The sequence below is a fragment of the Anabrus simplex genome, chromosome 1, assembly GCF_040414725.1.
Source record: "Anabrus simplex isolate iqAnaSimp1 chromosome 1, ASM4041472v1, whole genome shotgun sequence".
Classification (NCBI taxonomy): Eukaryota; Metazoa; Arthropoda; class Insecta; order Orthoptera; family Tettigoniidae; genus Anabrus; species Anabrus simplex.
This window is the reverse complement of record NC_090265.1, coordinates 1,315,580,025-1,315,599,272: the sequence shown is the minus strand read 5'-3', so window position 1 is coordinate 1,315,599,272 and position 19,248 is coordinate 1,315,580,025. Positions and strand designations below refer to the sequence as shown.

Below are 19,248 nucleotides of genomic sequence, written 5' to 3'. Positions count from 1 at the left end.
TTGAAGTATCGCAATTTGAACTAAAGAGGGCAGATGGACGGAATCTACTCAAGTGGAATTCCATCCCAGCATTTTTCAACGTCCCTAATCCACCTAAGTCTTTGACATATAATAGGAAACCTCCCAAAGAAAGAGAACTGTCTTTCAAAACAAGCAAGAAAAGTAACAGGAAGTGTGTAATATTAGTATTGATGTTTATGATAATTTCCTTTTCATGTGTCCGGCTCCATGGCTAAATGGTTAGTGTGCTAGCCTTTGGTCACAGGGGTCCCAGGCTCGATTCCCGGCAGGTTCAGGAATTTTAACCATAATTGGTCAATTTCGCTGGCACGGGGGCTGGGCATATGTGTCGTCTTCATCTTCATTTCATCCTCATTACGACGCGCAGGTCGCCTACGGGAGTCAGATCAAAAGATCTGCACCTGGTGAGCCGAACTTGTCCTCAGACGCTCCCGGCACTAAAAGCCAAACGCCATTTCATTCCATTCCTTTTCATGTAAACTACAGACAGTATCTATCTTTCTAACACTACATGCAACGTAGAAATGTTTCACAGATATTTGAAATGCTTGTTCCTGTTCATTTACCAATTATAATCACAACAAAGAATAAGCCTATCACTTCAAACCAACAATTTATGTCCAGCTGGCCATCATTACAACAATTTTATTGATAACTAGCTGATGTACCCGTGCTTCGCTACGGGATTCTCAGAAAGACTGACTTGGTGATTTTCCTAACTGAATTCAACATAGGTCATTACAAAAAACGTCAGTAGGAATGTAGCGATTGAAAGCATTGTTATCATATAAAATACTCGATCAAATGAAAAACCGCACACTTTCTCACTTTCAACGAACAGTACTACGGTGCCGATCTAAAGCAGACCCTACACGGTCAGTAATATTGATCAGTAATACTGAGTCAATAATACTGACAGTACGCAACGATATTGTAGCGACCTTACACGATCATTATTACTGTCAATATTTTGGTCAGTACCAGTGCACTAGCTTACCATTGCGGTATTCTCACTTTACAAATAAAGTCAATAACCGTCACTACGGAATGAGATTTATAACAGGCAATTGTGGTATTCTATCAAAATGGATCGTAAAAGACGGGCATTTTGTAGCTATCATATTAGTACTGCACGAAACGCAGTTTAAACGTAAACTATGGATTAAAGATTGGCTTAGGAAAAGAGAAGAGTATTCTCATATGAAGTGTTGAGGGAAACACAATATACCGAAGCAGAAGATTATCAGAACTATCTCCGAATGCGTGAGGGTACTTTTGCGAAATTACTACGAATGGAAGAGAGTTTTGTAATAAGGTAAAATACAAACATGCGGTGCTGTTTATCGGTGGCAGAGAGATCAGCGGTGACAGTGAGGTATCTTGCAACTGGTATAAATGTTGAAGATTTAAAGTTTTCCTTATAATGTCACCAGTTTCCATCAGTACAGCAGTTGTGGAAACATGTAAAGTATTGTGTTACGTTTATTCTGACAGCGTTTCATATAGCTCGATAAACTTTTGCAATAGGCCTACTTGACGGTTCCACAAGCACCTCTACTTGGCCTTGCTGAGAAACGCATTTGTCGTCCACCGCTGCTCCGTTGATACTGACAGAAATAATGACAAGCGCACTCACACGGTCAGTATAACTGTCAGTATCCCCACCACTCTACAGTACTGACGCTCGCAGATCAGGAAATCCGGATCTGCTTCAGTACTGGCCTTCATTCCATCATTCCAGTCCACACGCGATCAGTATTACTGTCAGTATTTTTCGGTACTGACAGTTTTATTGACCGTGTAGGGTCTGCTTAAGATTCCAAAGTTCCAGAGCTGGAATAACCAGGTCGCAGACTGCCGTGAACACTCCTCTGTCATTATTCCGTTAAATATGCACACTACTCATTCCAATCGGTGCCTCAGAGTAGGGATTGAATAGCTCGAATACTATGATGAACCAGTGTGTTACGTACCAGATATATCAGAAAATGTATGAACCAGAGGAATGGCATGCTAAAGAAGAAAGTTATCTTACTCCCCAGCTACTTCCCGCCAATATACAGGCAGGCTGTTACAGTCGGTACGACCAGGCGAGTTGCCCGTGTGGTTAGCGGCGCGCAGCTGTGATCTTGCATCCGGGAGATAGTGGATTCGAACCCCACTGCCGGCAACCCTGAAGATGGTATTCCGTGGTTTCCCATTTTCACACCAGTCACACCAGACTGTACCTTAAAGCCAAGGCCGCTTCCTTCACACCACTATTCATTTCCTATCCCATCGTCGCCATAAGACCTACCTGTGTCGGTGCGACGTCAAGCAAATTAAGAAAACCTCGGTACGCTGCAGTAATCCTATCTGTCGGGGATGAGAGAAAACAGAAGACAAAAAGCACATCACAACAAACAATGGTCAATGTAATGTTATTGTTGATAAAATTTATGTGCTTTCTGTATTGCAGGCCTTCACATTAGTTTTCTTTCGACTCTGTGATATTAGGGTGTCTTACAAAATTATTGATATCGTAGACTGTAGTTCCTTATTCTCAGACTTTACATACCGATTTTCACTAAATTCTGTTTACCCATTTTTCTCGTGACTCGGCGCTGATATGGACTTAGTAACAAAAATCCAAATTCATGAATATTTCTGATTATATGCGGTACGGTAACAATGTAAAAGACATAAGTGATCGGAAATTTAATAACTTCTTACATAACTACTACTAACTTACGACATAACTAAAGTTATGTTAGTTATGTAGTATTTATCGATACGACCACTAATAACATAAATAACTTATTTGAGAATTACATTTCAGGCCTTCCCCTAAATAACCATTTCACTCAACGTGAAGAAAATAATTTGTAGCCTAGATTGCAGTGGTTTATCACCCGACATCACATACCGATTTTCATTAAATTCTCCTCAGTGGTTTTCTATTGATGCGAGTACACACAGACAAACAGACTGACAGACAGACAGAAATTACGGAAAAGTAAAAAATGCATTTCCTTGTTACTGTCGACATGACAGATACAGAAATATCATTCATTTCAAATCCTGAGCAATGCACAGGCAAAACACTTATTTTATATATAGATTACATTTCACGCCTTCCCCTAAACTACCATTTCACTCAGTGCGAATAACATTATTGATAGTCTAGATTAGAGCGACCCATTCCCCGACTTTGCATACCAATTTTCGTGAAGATACGACCACTAATAAAATAAATATTTGACAATTAAATTTTAGGCCTTCCCCTAAACTACCATTTTTTTCAGCGTGTATAGCCTATATTGTAGCGACTTATTTCCCATCTTTGTCTAGCGATTTTCATTAAGACACGACCAATAATAACATAAATATTTGAGAATTAAATTTCAGGCCTTCCCCTAAACTACCATTTCAATCAGCGTGATTAAAATAATTTATAGCCTAGATTGTAGCGGTTCATCACCCGACTTTACATTCCGATTTTCATAAAATTCTCTTCAGCCGTTTTCTCGTGATGCGTGTACATACATACATACATACATACATACATACATACATACAGACAGACAGACAGACAGACAGACAGAAATTACGGAAAAGTAAAAAATGCATTTTCTTGTTACTGTGGTCATGACCGATACAGAAATACCATTCTTTTCAAATTCTGAGCAAAGTACAGACAAAACTCTTATTTTATATATATACTAGCAAGATACCCGTGCTTCGCTACGGTATTATACCGAAATTTATAATTGAATGCTTATTGTTTTATATATATAATCCGCCGAAATTCGCGATCTGACTCGTTTTCTGCGAGAATCCACCAAAATTCCCGATCTGACTGGTTTTCTATTATTTTACGGCACGTTTCCTCACATTTTTCAATCTTCCTTTCCAGCAATCGATTTCGTACATCCCGGGCTAGGCTCAGGTATTCCTCCCGGTCAGTTGGGTCCGTAAATCTTTGCCATCCTTTCCTATAATCATTTTTAATATGGATAAAATCCTTCAGGAGATCCGGCGTGGTGTCATATTGGGTGCTTTGGCGGCACTGAACCCGCGGCCGGACTGCATTCTTAGTCATTACCCGTCCAGGAGCCGTTGCCAGCGCGGTCCGCACATTTGACGACGGTCAGGAACATTATTATTATTATTATTATTATTATTATTATTATTATTATTATGTGTTGCTGGAATGGCTGATGACAGGGAAAACCGGAGTATCCGGAGAAAAACCTGTCCCGCCTCCGTTTTGTCCAGCACGAATGTCACATGGAGTGACCGGGATTTGAACCACGGACCCCAGCTTTGATAGGCCGGCGCGGTGCCGCCTGAGCAACGGAGGATCCTTATAAGTACATTAATAACAGTAAAATCAATTGGTCTCACCTCCTTCTACACCCCACCGCTGTTAAGTTTATTTACCGCCACCCCCAGCAACCCGCAAAAAAATTAAAAGAAGGCTTGTTTCTTTATGTTTAAGGAAGATTCCAAACACCAATGTTCACGTCTATTACCTTCAGTTTTGAGATATAACTATCCCCATAAAAGTAATTTACTTTTTTTCACTTCATTTCACACTACCCCCCCCCCCCCCAAGTGAACTTTCCCGAAAAAAATACTTGTTTCTTTAATAGTAAAGGATCTTCTAAATACCAATTATCACGACTCTAACTTCTTCAGTTTTTGATTTATGTGTCCTCATGAAAGGAATTCAACTCCTTAACACTCCCGCCCTCCAAGATGGTTTCCCGCCCAAAACGCGTTTTTCTTTGTTTTTAAAGGAGATCCAAATACGAATTTTCACATCTGTAATAACTTTAGTTTTTATTAGATGTATGTATTCTCATACAATTAAGCCAATTAATTTTTCAATTCTTCTCCCCCCCCCCCCGCTTCATTGGATTTTAAGAGAATACGTGTACTTTTACTTTTAAAGCAGATTGAAAATATCAAATTTCACGTGTGTAAAATATTCATTTTTGATATATCAGTAGCCTAATTAAAAGAATTCAACACCATTTTCAGTCACATTTACCCCCCCCCCCCACCACCACCACCACCCAGGTGATATTTCCGAAAACTAAAAATACATGTTTCTTTATGTTTAATAGAGATATACTGTATATACTGGATATACTGTAAAAATTCTCATTTCAAAATTTCACCCCTTTTGAGTTCCCCTTAAGTGGAGTTTCCAAAAACAAATCACCTATGTTTCTTTACATTTACAGGAGATTCCAAACACCCACTTTTTACGTCTGTAACATTTTACGTTTCCATGATATTCTGTAGATATAGTCTTTCAAAAATTCACCCCAATTTGTCACTCCTGTTTAACCGCCATTAATTGGATTTTCCGAAAACAAAATATACGTGTTTCTTTATTTTTAAAGGAGATTCTAAATACCAATTTTCACATCTACAACCTTTAAAAGTTTTGAGATATAGATAAACTCATTTTAAAATATTACCCCCCTTTCACCCCCTCCCTTAATTGGATTTTCCAGGAAAAAATACTTGTTTCTTTATTTTTAAAGGAGATCCCAAACACCGATTTTCAGGTCTGTAATATCTTCAGCTTCTGAGATATAAGTAGCCTCATTAAAGGCATTCAACCCTTTTTCCACCCCTTTTCATTCCTCCTATTGCGATTTTCCGAAAACAAAAAAATACGTGTTTCTTTATTTTTAATGAAGATTCTAAATACCAGTTTTACATCTGCAAACTTTAAAAGTTTGGAGATAGAGATTCACTCATTTTAAAAATTCACCCCCTTTTCACCCTCCCATTAATTGGATTTTCCGAAAACAAAAAAAAATACGTGTTTCTTTATTTTTAAAAGAGATCAAAAGTACCAATTTTCAGGTCTGTAATATCTTCAGTTTCTGAGATATAAGTACCGGTATCCTGATTGAAGGCATTCAACCCATTTTTCCCCATTTTCACCCTTTTTCACCCCTCCTATTGGGATTTTCAGAAAACAAAAAAATACGTGTATCCTTATTTTAAAAGAAGATTTTAAATACCAATTTTTACATCTGTAAACTTTTAAAGTTTTGAGATATAGATACACTCTTTTTAAAATTTCACCCCCCTTTTCACCCCCTTAGCGACGGAATATCAAAAAATCCTCTCTTAGCGAGCACCTACATCTTAATATGAATATATCCCCAAAATTTCATTTCTTTATGTCCAGTAGTTTTGGCTCGGCGATGATGAATCAGTCAGTCAGTCAGTCAGTCAGTCAGGACAAGTTACTTTATATATATAGATATAGCAGTCTTATACTGTACTGTAGTTATTATTTACAGCTAATCATTCATCTTAAATGATCTATAGAGTACATTATATGGCTGGACAAATACTTAAAGATCACAACACTCGCTTCACTCGCACTAACCAACTACTGTAATTTATATCCTAATGTAATCCCTAAGAATGGAGGAGCGGAAAGGAACTGGCCACCCTACCGCATGTAAACTCCGGCTCAGGAGCACCTCTGCGGAGGTTCAGACCTGCCTTCGGGCAGAATAACCCTTACCTACCTAATCCCTAAAATAGCCTAACCTAAGTTAACTCAACTTAATAGCGACTGAATTTCTATTTCTGATGGAATCGTGTCTACCAATGGCTTTAATTTTCTTAACCATTATTATTATTATTATTATTATTATTATTATTATTATTATTATTATTATTATTATTATTATTATTATTATTTGCATGAATATTAGGACTCGGCTAAGAGCCCCGTGCTCGACAACCCACGCTCCCTAGTTAGGAGCGCCTGACGCCCCTTTCAGTCGCCTCTTATGACAGGCAGGGGAGACCGTGGGTGTTGTTCTATTGCCCCACCCACGGGGGGAAATCTATTTTGGGTTGTGACTACGAGGCCCTTAGCTGAGTCTTGACATGGCTTTCACTATTCTAGCCCATCCGACCTCCCCTGGTCAACACTTGTTCTTTTCCGACCGCGACGGCATTAGCGCATTCGAGGCCTAGGAAGTTTTTCATTTCCACGCACTTTGTGGCCTTCATCTTTCTTTTGCCGATACCTTCATTATTCGAAGTGTTGGTCCCCTTCCATTTGTTTTCTTCTGATTAGTGTTTATAGAGGATGGTTGTCCAGTTGTAGTTCCCCTTAAAACAATAATCACCACCACCACCACTTTGTACTATATAGTTGCATGGGTTATCAATAAACTAGTTAAGAGTAGCTAAGAACATCACTCTTGTTGCAAATGTGCAGAATATTTTTGCCTTAGAACCCAAAGAAGTACCATATGAATGGATAACAACAGTTACCATACATAATTTAATGCACTCAACTCAAGAGGCATTCAGTGTTTGTCAACATACTGGGGTAATCTTTTAGAAACGCAGTAGATATCGGAAATTACTTTCTTAATAAATACAACGCTGAAGGTAATTTATTACAACCGTCGTTTAGTACTTTAAACACAGTACTTCAAGTTCAGTATTTCATGTCCCGGTAATCATAATATGACACAGGTACTGTACAGATTTCTATGTTTCTGTCAATAAGATTACGTATTTGACAGATGATATTAATAAGAAACACAGTAAGACCAAATTGTAAGGAAGTAAAAGAGAAGAACATGAGCTTTTCTGTTGATTCTTGTTTCTCAAAAAAGAATTTCAAGCTCTGTTAATTATCTTCCTATGCAAATAGCTGTGAAAGTATTCATATCATTTAAGTGTTATACAGTTATATATACATGACCAATAGATGCCCAATTAATTTTTTTTATGAAAACAGTTGGTATTTTGTTTTTAATTTCAATGTACGGTACCGAAATCCTCTAAATTCGAATACACTTGCCTTTGATTACGCTCGCTTAAAGACCCAATATGGCGGCTCCATAAGTAGCATTCGTGACTTGACCTCCCTAGACAGACCTTGTCGCGATCATGTTTAGTTAGTAGCATCTCTTGAATGAACGCACACCAAGTTCAGCCATATTGGTCTATTTCTTTGTGTTTGGCATTCGTGTGAATCAAGGAACATTACAAACCATTATTCTCGTCATTATTCCGTATTGAAAAATAGCTGATTACAAAGTTCATGCAAGGAGTAATTTTAATACCACCTATTCAATACAAATGTATTCCACTATAGTGTGGTTAAATACACATGGAAATTATCAGAATTTTGAAGTACATGTTTCGCCCACTATTTATTGGGCATCATCAGCTTCAATCAATCTTAAAACACACATGGTCTAAGGAGTCATAATAACTTATGTAAAAAAATTGATGAATATTTACAAGTGTTAATACTGTGGATGCAAAATGTTTACAGTAAAAAAAAGTATTAAAACAGAACTTATACTAAAATCACTTTGAAAAAATGATGTGTTCATCTAAAAGTAATAGTCATATATTGTTTTTAAAAAATAGTCCATGTCTGACACTGAAATGGATCTTCTTGATGATAAGTTTAAGCAATATATATTACACTAGGAAAACAGAATATAAAAAATAAGGCGTCAACAGGATAAGAAAAAAACGGTCAAAAGATGCAGTAAACTTAGAACTTTGACGAGCTGACTGCCGAAGTGAAAGGACGTACGTGCCTCTCGCTGCGCGCTCTCTCTCTCCTTGCCAGGCGCTCAGTACTTCTCAAGTGCTAACCAGGCAGCTGTACTTATTAGTACGACTTCGGAAGAGCATTTGTCTGAGCTGAGCACTTCTCAGTGCTCGCTTCTCTCTTTCAGGATTTTATTTCAGGATGACCACGGCGAAATTCACAACGCCGGCATTTACTTTCTTCAGCTCTACGGTTAGAACCTTAATTAAATTCCGTCAGCTCCACGGCTGAAATATTATCACTTCAGCTCTACGGCTGGCATATATTAATTCGATCTCATTATCCTTGAGAATTTATCCACAGTGCTGTTCGCTTGGACCTCTCTTTCATTATATAAACATAATCCCACAACATCGCTTTTATATAAACAAATTCAGTATTTCCTCTATACAACATTTTGTACTCCCCAATTGGTTGCTTTAGGACGTTTTGATCGCCCTACTGAATCACTGCAAATTTGTGCTACAAAAGAAGTGAAACATTCCGGTAAATCTTACAATCTTAGTTTCAAACGATCGTGGTTTAAGGAATTTCCATGGCTGTGCTCCTCTGCAGCTCTACAGAAGTTGTTTTGTTGGGCCTGCTTGCCTTTTATCAATAAAAATAACGTTTGGAATAAAGAAGGATTTTCAGCCCTTTTGAACATAACACGTTCTTTACATAAGCACCCAGACTCTGCAGAACATAAAATACGGCAGCTAGATTTCAAGACATTGGAAACAAACCAAAATACGATCTCTGATGCCCTGAAGGAAAATGCCAGACTGTATATTGTAATTGTACAGTTCAGTGAAAATGTACATTTAAATAGGCTTTTCCTTCAGTTGGTAATTGATGCAGTGCTCTATTTAAGTAAGCAAGAACTACCTTTTCGTGGTCATGACGAAACATTAAATTCAATAAATCGTGGTCACGTGCTGGACCCTCCGCCAGTCACAGGTACGAGTACAAAACAACCAAAAACAACACGTAATTCCTAAATCTTGTCCTCCTCTGTGGTGTAGTGGTTAGTGTGATTAACTGCCACCCCGGAGGCCCGGGTTCGATTGCCGGTTCTGCCACGAAATTTGAAAAGTGGTACGAGGACTGGAACGGGGTCCACTCAGCCTCAGGAGATCAACTGAGTAGAGGTGGGCTCGATTCCCACCTCAGCCATCCCGGAAGTGATTTTCCGTGGTTACCCACTTCTCCTCCAGGCAAATGCCGGGATGGTACCTAACTTAAGGCCACGGCCGCTTTCTTCCCTCTTCCTTGTCTATCCCTTCCAATCTTCCCATCCCCCACCAAGGCCCCTGTTGAGCATAGCAGGTGAGGCCGCCTGGGCGAGGTACTGGTCATCCTCCCCAGTTGTATCCCCGACCCAGAGTCTGAAGCTCCAGGACACTGTCCTTGAGGCGGTAGAGGTGGAATCCCTCGCTGAGTCCGAGGGAAAAACCAACCCTGGAGGGTAAGCAGATTAAGAAAGAAAGAAAGAAAGAAGTTCCTAAATCTGTCGCTCGAAATCGAACGGGTAATAGCTCTTCACCATACTTTACAGCCACGAGCCGCCACTGAATTATGCTAGTTGCTTTACGTCGCACCGACACAGATAGGTCTTATGGCGACGATGGGACAGGAAAGGGTTAGGAGTGGGAAGGAAGCAGCCGTGGCCTTAATTAAGGTACAGCCCCAGCATTTGCCTGGTGTGAAAATGGGAAACCACGGAAAACCATTTTCAGGGCTGCCGACAGTGGGGTTCGAACCTACTATCTCCCGAATACTGGACACTGGCCGCACTTAGGCGACTGCAGCTATCGAGCTCGGTACTGAATTATGCGTTCCTCAACTACCTGTTCTCGGCAAGGTCGTCCCGTTAATATTGTTGCGAATGGTCATTCACTTGTCTTGTGCTTCCTTCCATTCTTCTGCTCTTACATTCCTACACCTGGATCGTAGTACAGTTGTTTGTTTACCAGCCCTAGGTTAATTATATATTCCCAGTGTCTTGAAAATGAAAGTGCTTCTCTATTAATTGCCAGGTGGTTACCATTGAAATAAAAGTTCCAATCTCCCTGATTTATCTTCAACTGTTAAAGACATCGAAATATTGTAACACAAATATGAGATTAATAAAATCCTCATATATCTATATATATAAAGTAACTTGCCCTGACTGACTGACTGACTGACTGACTGACTGACTGATTCATCATCGCCGAGCCAAAACTACTGGACATAAAGAAATGAAATTTTGGGGATATATTCATATTAAGATGTAGGTGCTCGCTAAGAGAGGATTTTTTGATATTCCGTCGCTAAGGGGGTGAAAAGGGGGGTGAAATTTTAAAAAGAGTGTATCTATATCTCAAAACTTTAAAAGTTTACAGATGTAAAAATTGGTATTTAAAATCTTCTTTTAAAATAAGGATACACGCATTTTTTTGTTTTCTGAAAATCCCAATAGGAGGGGTGAAAAAGGGTGAAAATGGGGAAAAATGGGTTGAATGCCTTCAATCAGGATACCGGTACTTATATCTCAGAAACTGAAGATATTACAGACCTGAAAATTGGTACTTTTGATCTCTTTTAAAAATAAAGAAACACGTATTTTTTTTTGTTTTCGGAAAATCCAATTAATGGGAGGGTGAAAAGGGGGTGAATTTTTAAAATGAGTGAATCTCTATCTCCAAACTTTTAAAGTTTGCAGATGTAAAACTGGTATTTAGAATCTTCATTAAAAATAAAGAAACACGTATTTTTTTTGTTTTCGGAAAATCGCAATAGGAGGAATGAAAAGGGGTGGAAAAAGGGTTGAATGCCTTTAATGAGGCTACTTATATCTCAGAAGCTGAAGATATTACAGACCTGAAAATCGGTGTTTGGGATCTCCTTTAAAAATAAAGAAACAAGTATTTTTTTCCTGGAAAATCCAATTAAGGGAGGGGGTGAAAGGGGGGTAATATTTTAAAATGAGTTTATCTATATCTCAAAACTTTTAAAGGTTGTAGATGTGAAAATTGGTATTTAGAATCTCCTTTAAAAATAAAGAAACACGTATATTTTGTTTTCGGAAAATCCAATTAATGGCGGTTAAACAGGAGTGACAAATTGGGGTGAATTTTTGAAAGACTATATCTACAGAATATCATGGAAACGTAAAATGTTACAGACGTAAAAAGTGGGTGTTTGGAATCTCCTGTAAATGTAAAGAAACATAGGTGATTTGTTTTTGGAAACTCCACTTAAGGGGAACTCAAAAGGGGTGAAATTTTGAAATGAGAATTTTTACAGTATATCCAGTATATACAGTATATCTCTATTAAACATAAAGAAACATGTATTTTTAGTTTTCGGAAATATCACCTGGGTGGTGGTGGGGGTAAATGTGACTGAAAATGGTGTTGAATTCTTTTAATTAGGCTACTGATATATCAAAAATGAATATTTTACACACGTGAAATTTGATATTTTCAATCTGCTTTAAAAGTAAAAGTACACGTATTCTCTTAAAATCCAATGAAGCGGGGGGGGGGGGGAGAAGAATTGAAAAATTAATTGGCTTAATTGTATGAGAATACATACATCTAATAAAAACTAAAGTTATTACAGATGTGAAAATTCGTATTTGGATCTCCTTTAAAAACAAAGAAAAACGCGTTTTGGGCGGGAAACCATCTTGGAGGGCGGGAGTGTTAAGGAGTTGAATTCCTTTCATGAGGACACATAAATCAAAAACTGAAGAAGTTAGAGTCGTGATAATTGGTATTTAGAAGATCCTTTACTATTAAAGAAACAAGTATTTTTTTCGGGAAAGTTCACTTGGGGGGGGGGGGGGTAGTGTGAAATGAAGTGAAAAAAAGTAAATTACTTTTATGGGGATAGTTATATCTCAAAACTGAAGGTAATAGACGTGAACATTGGTGTTTGGAATCTTCCTTAAACATAAAGAAACAAGCCTTCTTTTAATTTTTTTGCGGGTTGCTGGGGGTGGCGGTAAATAAACTTAACAGCGGTGGGGTGTAGAAGGAGGTGAGACCAATTGATTTTACTGTTATTAATGTACTTATAAGGATCCTCCGTTGCTCAGGCGGCACCGCGCCGGCCTATCAAAGCTGGGGTCCGTGGTTCAAATCCCGGTCACTCCATGTGACATTCGTGCTGGACAAAACGGAGGCGGGACAGGTTTTTCTCCGGATACTCCGGTTTTCCCTGTCATCAGCCATTCCAGCAACACATAATAATAATAATAATAATAATAATAATAATAATAATAATAATAATAATAATAATGTTCCGGACCGTCGTCAAATGTGCGGACCGCGCTGGCAACGGCTCCTGGACGGGTAATGACTAAGAATGCAGTCCGGCCGCGGGTTCAGTGCCGCCAAAGCACCCAATATGACACCACGCCGGATCTCCTGAAGGATTTTATCCATATTAAAAATGATTATAGGAAAGGATGGCAAAGATTTACGGACCCAACTGACCGGGAGGAATACCTGAGCCTAGCCCGGGATGTACGAAATCGATTGCTGGAAAGGAAGATTGAAAAATGTGAGGAAACGTGCCGTAAAATAATAGAAAACCAGTCAGATCGGGAATTTTGGTGGATTCTCGCAGAAAACGAGTCAGATCGCGAATTTCGGCGGATTATATATATAAAACAATAAGCATTCAATTATAAATTTCGGTATAATACCGTAGCGAATCACGGGTATCTTGCTAGTTACAGTATAATTGTTCTTTAACGTCTGCTTATTATTTGCTTCATAACTGTTTTAATTCTGCAATGCCGTCTTAAGAGCACAATTCGTAACATTGTTCTGTGCTTACAGCACAATAATCTCTAAGTATCCTAAATACAGAACTCACAATTCACGTCTACTTCCAGTGGCTTCCCGAATACGAGTGAGTTTTTTTATTCGGGGGGGGGGGCGAAGCCCGCTCCCCCCGCGTGACCATCGACTCAATCTACATGGCCTCCGACATGCTATTAGTTCTAAGAAGAAAGAGATAGCAGGGAGGAGTGGAAGTGTGATACTACAGGAGTATCTGCCTGTCCCCATGCTCAGCATGCTACCAGGCCAGATGTGGTGGTGGGTATCAATAGTGGTATAATCAGGTAGTAAGGGTCAGGACAAAACCACATAGGCAGAAATAGAAAGGTGCCTACATGTAAAACCTGACATTTTGTAGATAGCACATGCAAGGATGTGGTTCTGGAGAGGTCCAGGTAATTGTGTTAGTTGGGAATAGGTATCATGCACAGTCATAAGCCTATTCCTCGCCATGCCAGTTATTCAGGGGATCAGTCCTTCCTTCTGGGCACTGCTGTGACTAGCGCGGGCCGTGCCGGTTGCCGAGGCTTTTTTTTTTTTTTTTTTTTTTTTTTTTTATCGGGGAGGCCCCCGAAGCTCGCTCCCCCCGCGTGACCAACGACTCAATCTACATGGCCTCCGACTTGCTATTATTTCTAAGAAGAAGAAAGAGATAGCAGGGAGGAGTGGGAAGTGATACAAGGAGTATCTGCCGGTTTCCGAGTCAGACTCGCTACCACGGCAAAGTTTGTATTGGTTGGATAGTGTTAAGGTATGGTATTGAAGGGTCAGGGAAAAACCACATAGGCAGAAAGAAGAAAGAGCCTACATGTAAAACCTGACATCTTTTGATAGCACATGCAAGGATGTGGGCTGGAAAAAGACCAGAGGTTGTGTTAGTTAGGAACAGGTAACATGCACAAAACATAAACCAATTCCTCGCCATTCCATCGCCTGGGGATCAGTCCGTCTGGGCACTGCTGGGACTAGCGCGGTCCTTGCCGGCTGCGGAGCCATGCGTCGAGTACCACTAGGGCCTGTCGCACGGCTCCACCTCCTTGGGGTACCTCGTACCCAGTCTCCGATCCCGGAGAATGAGGCCAAGCCCGCCGAGGCGGGGGCCTCCTGGAATGGGGTGGGTCATGGCGCCGGGCCTCCCTCCTCTCTGCCCGCGCCATGGCCCTGTAGACTGGGCAACTGCGGTGGGAGGCCGGGTGGCCCCCCGCGCAATTGGCGCACACCGGCGCCTCCTTAAGTGTTGCGCAGGCCGTGTAGTGGTGATCACCACCACAGCGGTTGCACTTCACTTGGAGTCCACAGCTAACTTGACGGTGGCCCCACCTCAGACAGCGGAAACACTGCAAGAGCTGCTGAGGGGGACGTTTTACTCTCACCTGACTGCCGCTACCCGCTGAGGTCCTCTCCTGATTGGCTCCTCGGTTGACTGCTGTCCTGGGAGCAGTCTTGGGTTGCGGCTGGGCGGCCCTCTCCTGGTGGGCCGGCGTCGTCTTCTTCTTCTTCTTCCCGGGCGTGTCTTCTCGGCAGGGAAAGAGGCCTCATCCTGGTGACGCTCCTCCCGGCCTGGTGACCCCAGGGTAGCTGATGGCTCCGCTGCGTCGCCGTCTTCTTCCTTCTCCTGGCTGGCGGCGGCGGCGTCGGTCGGTGCTAACGCTTGACTGCGTTCCCTGTCCTGTGGGGCGCACATCGAGGTCTGCAGCTCGATAGACGTGCTGGCAGGCTGGGCCTGGACAGCAGCCTCAGAACGCCAGGGGGCGTCCTCCTCCAATGAAGTCGCACAGTCGCGGCGCCAGAGGGCGTCATGCCCCACCTCCGTGGTGGCGTCGCTGGTCGCCGGCTGGGTGGCCAGGACTAGGTCGGTGTTAACCGCCCTATTCCTTAGCCTCCTCGGCGTCTCCCTGGTCTCCGTCGCGGCCCTGACTGCGCCGGTGTTCATCCCTGGCACTCTGTCCCTCCCTGGTAGACGGATGACCTGGAACAGAGAAGAAAGCTCCCTCTCTGCGTCGCGCATCCGCTCCTGGTCGTGATGCCTGATGATGAGGCCTCCTGGTAGGAAGCTCTCGACGGCCATGGTTGTCGAGATGATCCTGCCTCCTCGGCGAGGGCGCCGCATTCTGTCCAGGACGAGGCCCCGTTCAGAAGTTACAGGGCGCCCCGGCCTGTAGTACACGAGCAGCGCTTCGTGCGCCGGGTCGGTGTAGCCTTCGGAGAAGAATAAGCCGTTAGGGGGGTCACACCCGTCCCTGTAAGGCTCCGTCTCCACCTCGATCTCCGGCTCCTCCTGCGGCAGCTCCGGCTCGGGTGCCGGGGTCTCCGGCGCAGGTTCCAGCGTCTGCGGCTCCGTGTTGCTCTCCGGTGTCGGTGTCATGCCGGTGAAGAGATCTCGGAGCAAGTGCCCGATCGCCACCTCCCGTTCCTGGGTTGTCATGGTATCCGCCTGGTTGTCCATCCTGGTCCTCCTGTAACAAACTCTGAAAGAGAAAGAGCGAGCACTGAGAACTGCTCAGCTCAGACAAATGCTCTTCCGAAGTCGTACTAATAAGTACAGCTGCCTGGTTAGCACTAGAAGTACTGAGCGCCTGGCAAGGAGAGAGAGAGCGCAGCGAGAGGCACGTACGTCCTTTCACTTCGGCAGTCACCTCGTCCTTTTGCCGAGCCATGCGGCAATAGCCACTAGTGCCTGCCGCACCGCCCGACCCCCTTGAGGTCCCTCGTACCCAGTCTCCAATCCCGGAGAATGGGGCCAAGCCCGCCGAGGCGGGGACCTGCTGGATGGTTGTGGGACATGGCGCCGGGCCTCCTTCCTCTCTGCCCGCGCCATGGCCCGGTAGACAGGGCAACTGCGATGGGAGGCCGGGTGGCCCCCCGAGCAGTTGGCGTACACCGGCGCCTCCCTAAGTGCTGCGCAGGCCGTGTAGTGGTGATCAGCACCACAGCGGTTGCACCTCACCTCGAGCCCACAGCTGACCTGACGGTGGCCCCACCTCATACAACGGAAACACTGCAAGAGCTGCTGAGGGGGACGTTTTACTCTCACCTGACTGCCGCTTCCCGCTGAGGTCCTCTCCTGATTGGCTCCTCGGCTGACTGCTGTCCTGGGAGCAGTCTTGGGTTGCGGCTGGGCGGCCATCTCCTGATGGGCCGGCGTCGCCTTCTGCTTCCTGGTCCGGCGTCTTCTTCTTCTTTCCGGGCGTGTCTTCTCGGCAGAGGAAGAGGCCTCGTCCTGGTGGCCTTTCTCCCGGCCTGGTGACCCCGGGGTAGCTGGTGGTTCCGCTGCGTCGCCGTCTTCTTCCTTCTCCTGGCTGGCGGCGGCGTCGGTCGGTGCTAACACTCGACTGCATTCCCGGTCTTGGGGGGCGCACATCGAGGTCTGCAGCTCGACAGACACGATAGCAGGTTGGGCCCGGGTGGCAGCCTCCGAACGCCATGGGGCGTCCTTTTCCACTGCTGTGCTGCCATCCGCCATCAGGGGCGCCTTCCTGGATTGCGCCCGGGTGACCGGCCCTTCCTGGTAGGCCTGGGTCTGTGACCACTTCGTGGAGGTGGCCCTTGGAGGAGCGGTCTGCGTCCACTTCGCAGTTCCGAGTCGCTCAGCCTGGGTCTCACAGTCGCGGCGCCAGGGGGCGGCATGCTCCACCTCCGTAGTGGCGTCGCTGGTCTCCGGCTGGGTGGCTTGGACTAGGTCAGTGTTAACCGCCCTATGCCTTAGCCTCCTCGGCGTCTGGGTGATGGCCTCCCTGGTCTCCGGCTTAGCATTCCTCCTGAGGGCGCCGGCGTTCGTCCCTGGCACGCCGTCCCTCCCTGGTAGTCGGACGACCTGAAACAGAGTAGAGAGCTCCATCTCCACGTCGTTCATCCGCTCCTGGTCGTGATGCCTTATGATAAGGCCTCCTGGTAGAAAGCTCTCCACGGACATGGTCGTCGGTAGCCTCCTGCCTCCCTGGAGGGGGCGCCGCACTCTGTCCAGGACTAGGGCCCGTTCGGAATGAACTGGGCTACCTGGCCTGTAGTAGACGAGCAGCGCTTCGTACTCCGGATCGGTGTAGCCCTCAGAGAAGAAAAAGTCTTCAGGGGGGTCGCACCCGTCCCTGTGCGGCTCCGTCTCCACCTCGGTCTGCGACGCGTCCTGCTCCCTCGGTGAGGACGGTGTCCTCGGTTCAGGGTGGTCCTCCATCCATTGCCGCGTTGTGCAGAGGCGACCTCCCCTGTAGAAAACTCCTTTCGCCAACGCCATGCTATAGGGAGTGTCCCTGAAGTTCGCTGTGGTCATCCTGAAATAAAATCCTGAAAGAGAGAAGTGAGCACTGAGAAGTGCTCAGCTTAGACAAAAGCTCCTTCGAAGATGTACTAACAAGTACAGCTGCCTGACTAGTACTGGGAAAGTACAGAGCGCCTGGCGAGGAGAGAGAGAACGAGCGAGAGGAACACGTCCTTCCACTACGGCTGTCGAACTCGTCCTCACGAGTGAGTTCACTAGTGTGGCGTATCTTCTCAAGTCCTGTCACTTGCGCGGATTCATATCCCCTGAATTTCTTTTGGTTTTATGGTTGCTAGAGCGTCACTTTTCACAGTACAACTCCGATCATTTCACTTCCATCTCCTGTAACAAATACATTTATAGTGGTTCGATTATTATATTTTGGTTGCATAGTCGATCGCTGAATTTTAAATAATTCCCATGGCTTGGGTTGGAATATTTCGTCTAGCGGACTATGTGACGTGGGTAAAAAATGGCGGCAATACTGACCGTCCATTTCAGTACGATGCGCTTACATTCCATTAATTGTTGGTCACACATCTAACTAATTTCCTTCCTCCAAAAATTATGCTATATGATTCGGAGTATTATTCACACAAATTCATCTGTAACTCCTGTCAGATATCCTATAATGACTAAATATTTCAGAGCGTTAACTTTGAAATACTTATAATGGCGAATTTTTATTGGCTGAAGTATTTTGATGCTCCTCTGTTTGGGCGATTCTACTTCATTTTGAGGGGTTTCAGGTAGGTATTTCTTATCTTCTGTATCTTGTTAATCCGTGGTTCCTTGTCTTGCAGGCAGCGGAAAGTTCCCACACTTCTGTGTGGTTTGTGCTCCTTTCTCCGACATCTGCTACGGACTGGTGAGCTGTTGTTAGCCGAGATAATTGTTTTATTCCTCACAACAGAACGTGACTTTAAGAAACTTGAGTGGCTTAAGGAGACTCTCTTTGGTAGTCTTTGTCAATATGCCGCTGTGAGGTCACCGAATTTCACTGTATGGAAAAGTTCACATTTTTTATCCAATGAACTTATTATAATCATATCAGGCCCGATCTGATGGGTGCAATATATGCAATAATAGATTGTGAAATTATGAATTACGTAAGATATTGAATACTTGAGAAGAATATTATATGGCAAGTCTGCGGAGCTAATGGTCAGGTGAGCCAGCAGGTTGTCCAGGCACATAACTGATTCCACGGACGGTTACCGTAATGGAGGGGTGTGTGTACTTCGTGTGGTAGGATTAAGGATGAGGATTTACCTTAGTATACCCTGTTCTTATGAAGGCGGCCGGTCTGTGGGTTGGGTGAGAATTACGGTGGCAGTGAAGTAGGCAAAAGGCGGATCTTAGGATGGTCTGTAGGAATTGGGATGTGATAGGGTTGTTGAGATCGAGGACCTTGTAAAGGAATTTCTGGAAGAAAAGAGAGACGTGGTTGTCAAGTTTAGGGAAAGGAAATATGCCAAACTGGTCCTGGGAACGAAATCGGGGAGGGAGTCTCAGGGCAATTCGGACTACTTGGCGTTCATAGA

The 19,248-nt window shown here is 43.8% G+C and overlaps 1 protein-coding gene across 5 annotated transcripts in view; it reads left to right on the top strand.

Annotated features, from left to right (window-relative positions):
• LOC136858293 (putative peptidyl-tRNA hydrolase PTRHD1) overlaps positions 1–19,248 on the top strand; it is a 151,709-nt gene that overhangs the window by 13,888 nt on the left and 118,573 nt on the right. The window contains exon 2 of one of the 5 annotated variants that reach the window (XM_067137721.2): positions 18,508–18,572. The exons of the other annotated variants lie outside the window; for them this stretch is intronic. The gene's annotated coding sequence lies outside the window, so the exon portion shown is untranslated. The remainder of the gene's footprint in view (positions 1–18,507; positions 18,573–19,248) is intronic. 5 annotated transcript variants of the gene reach the window in all.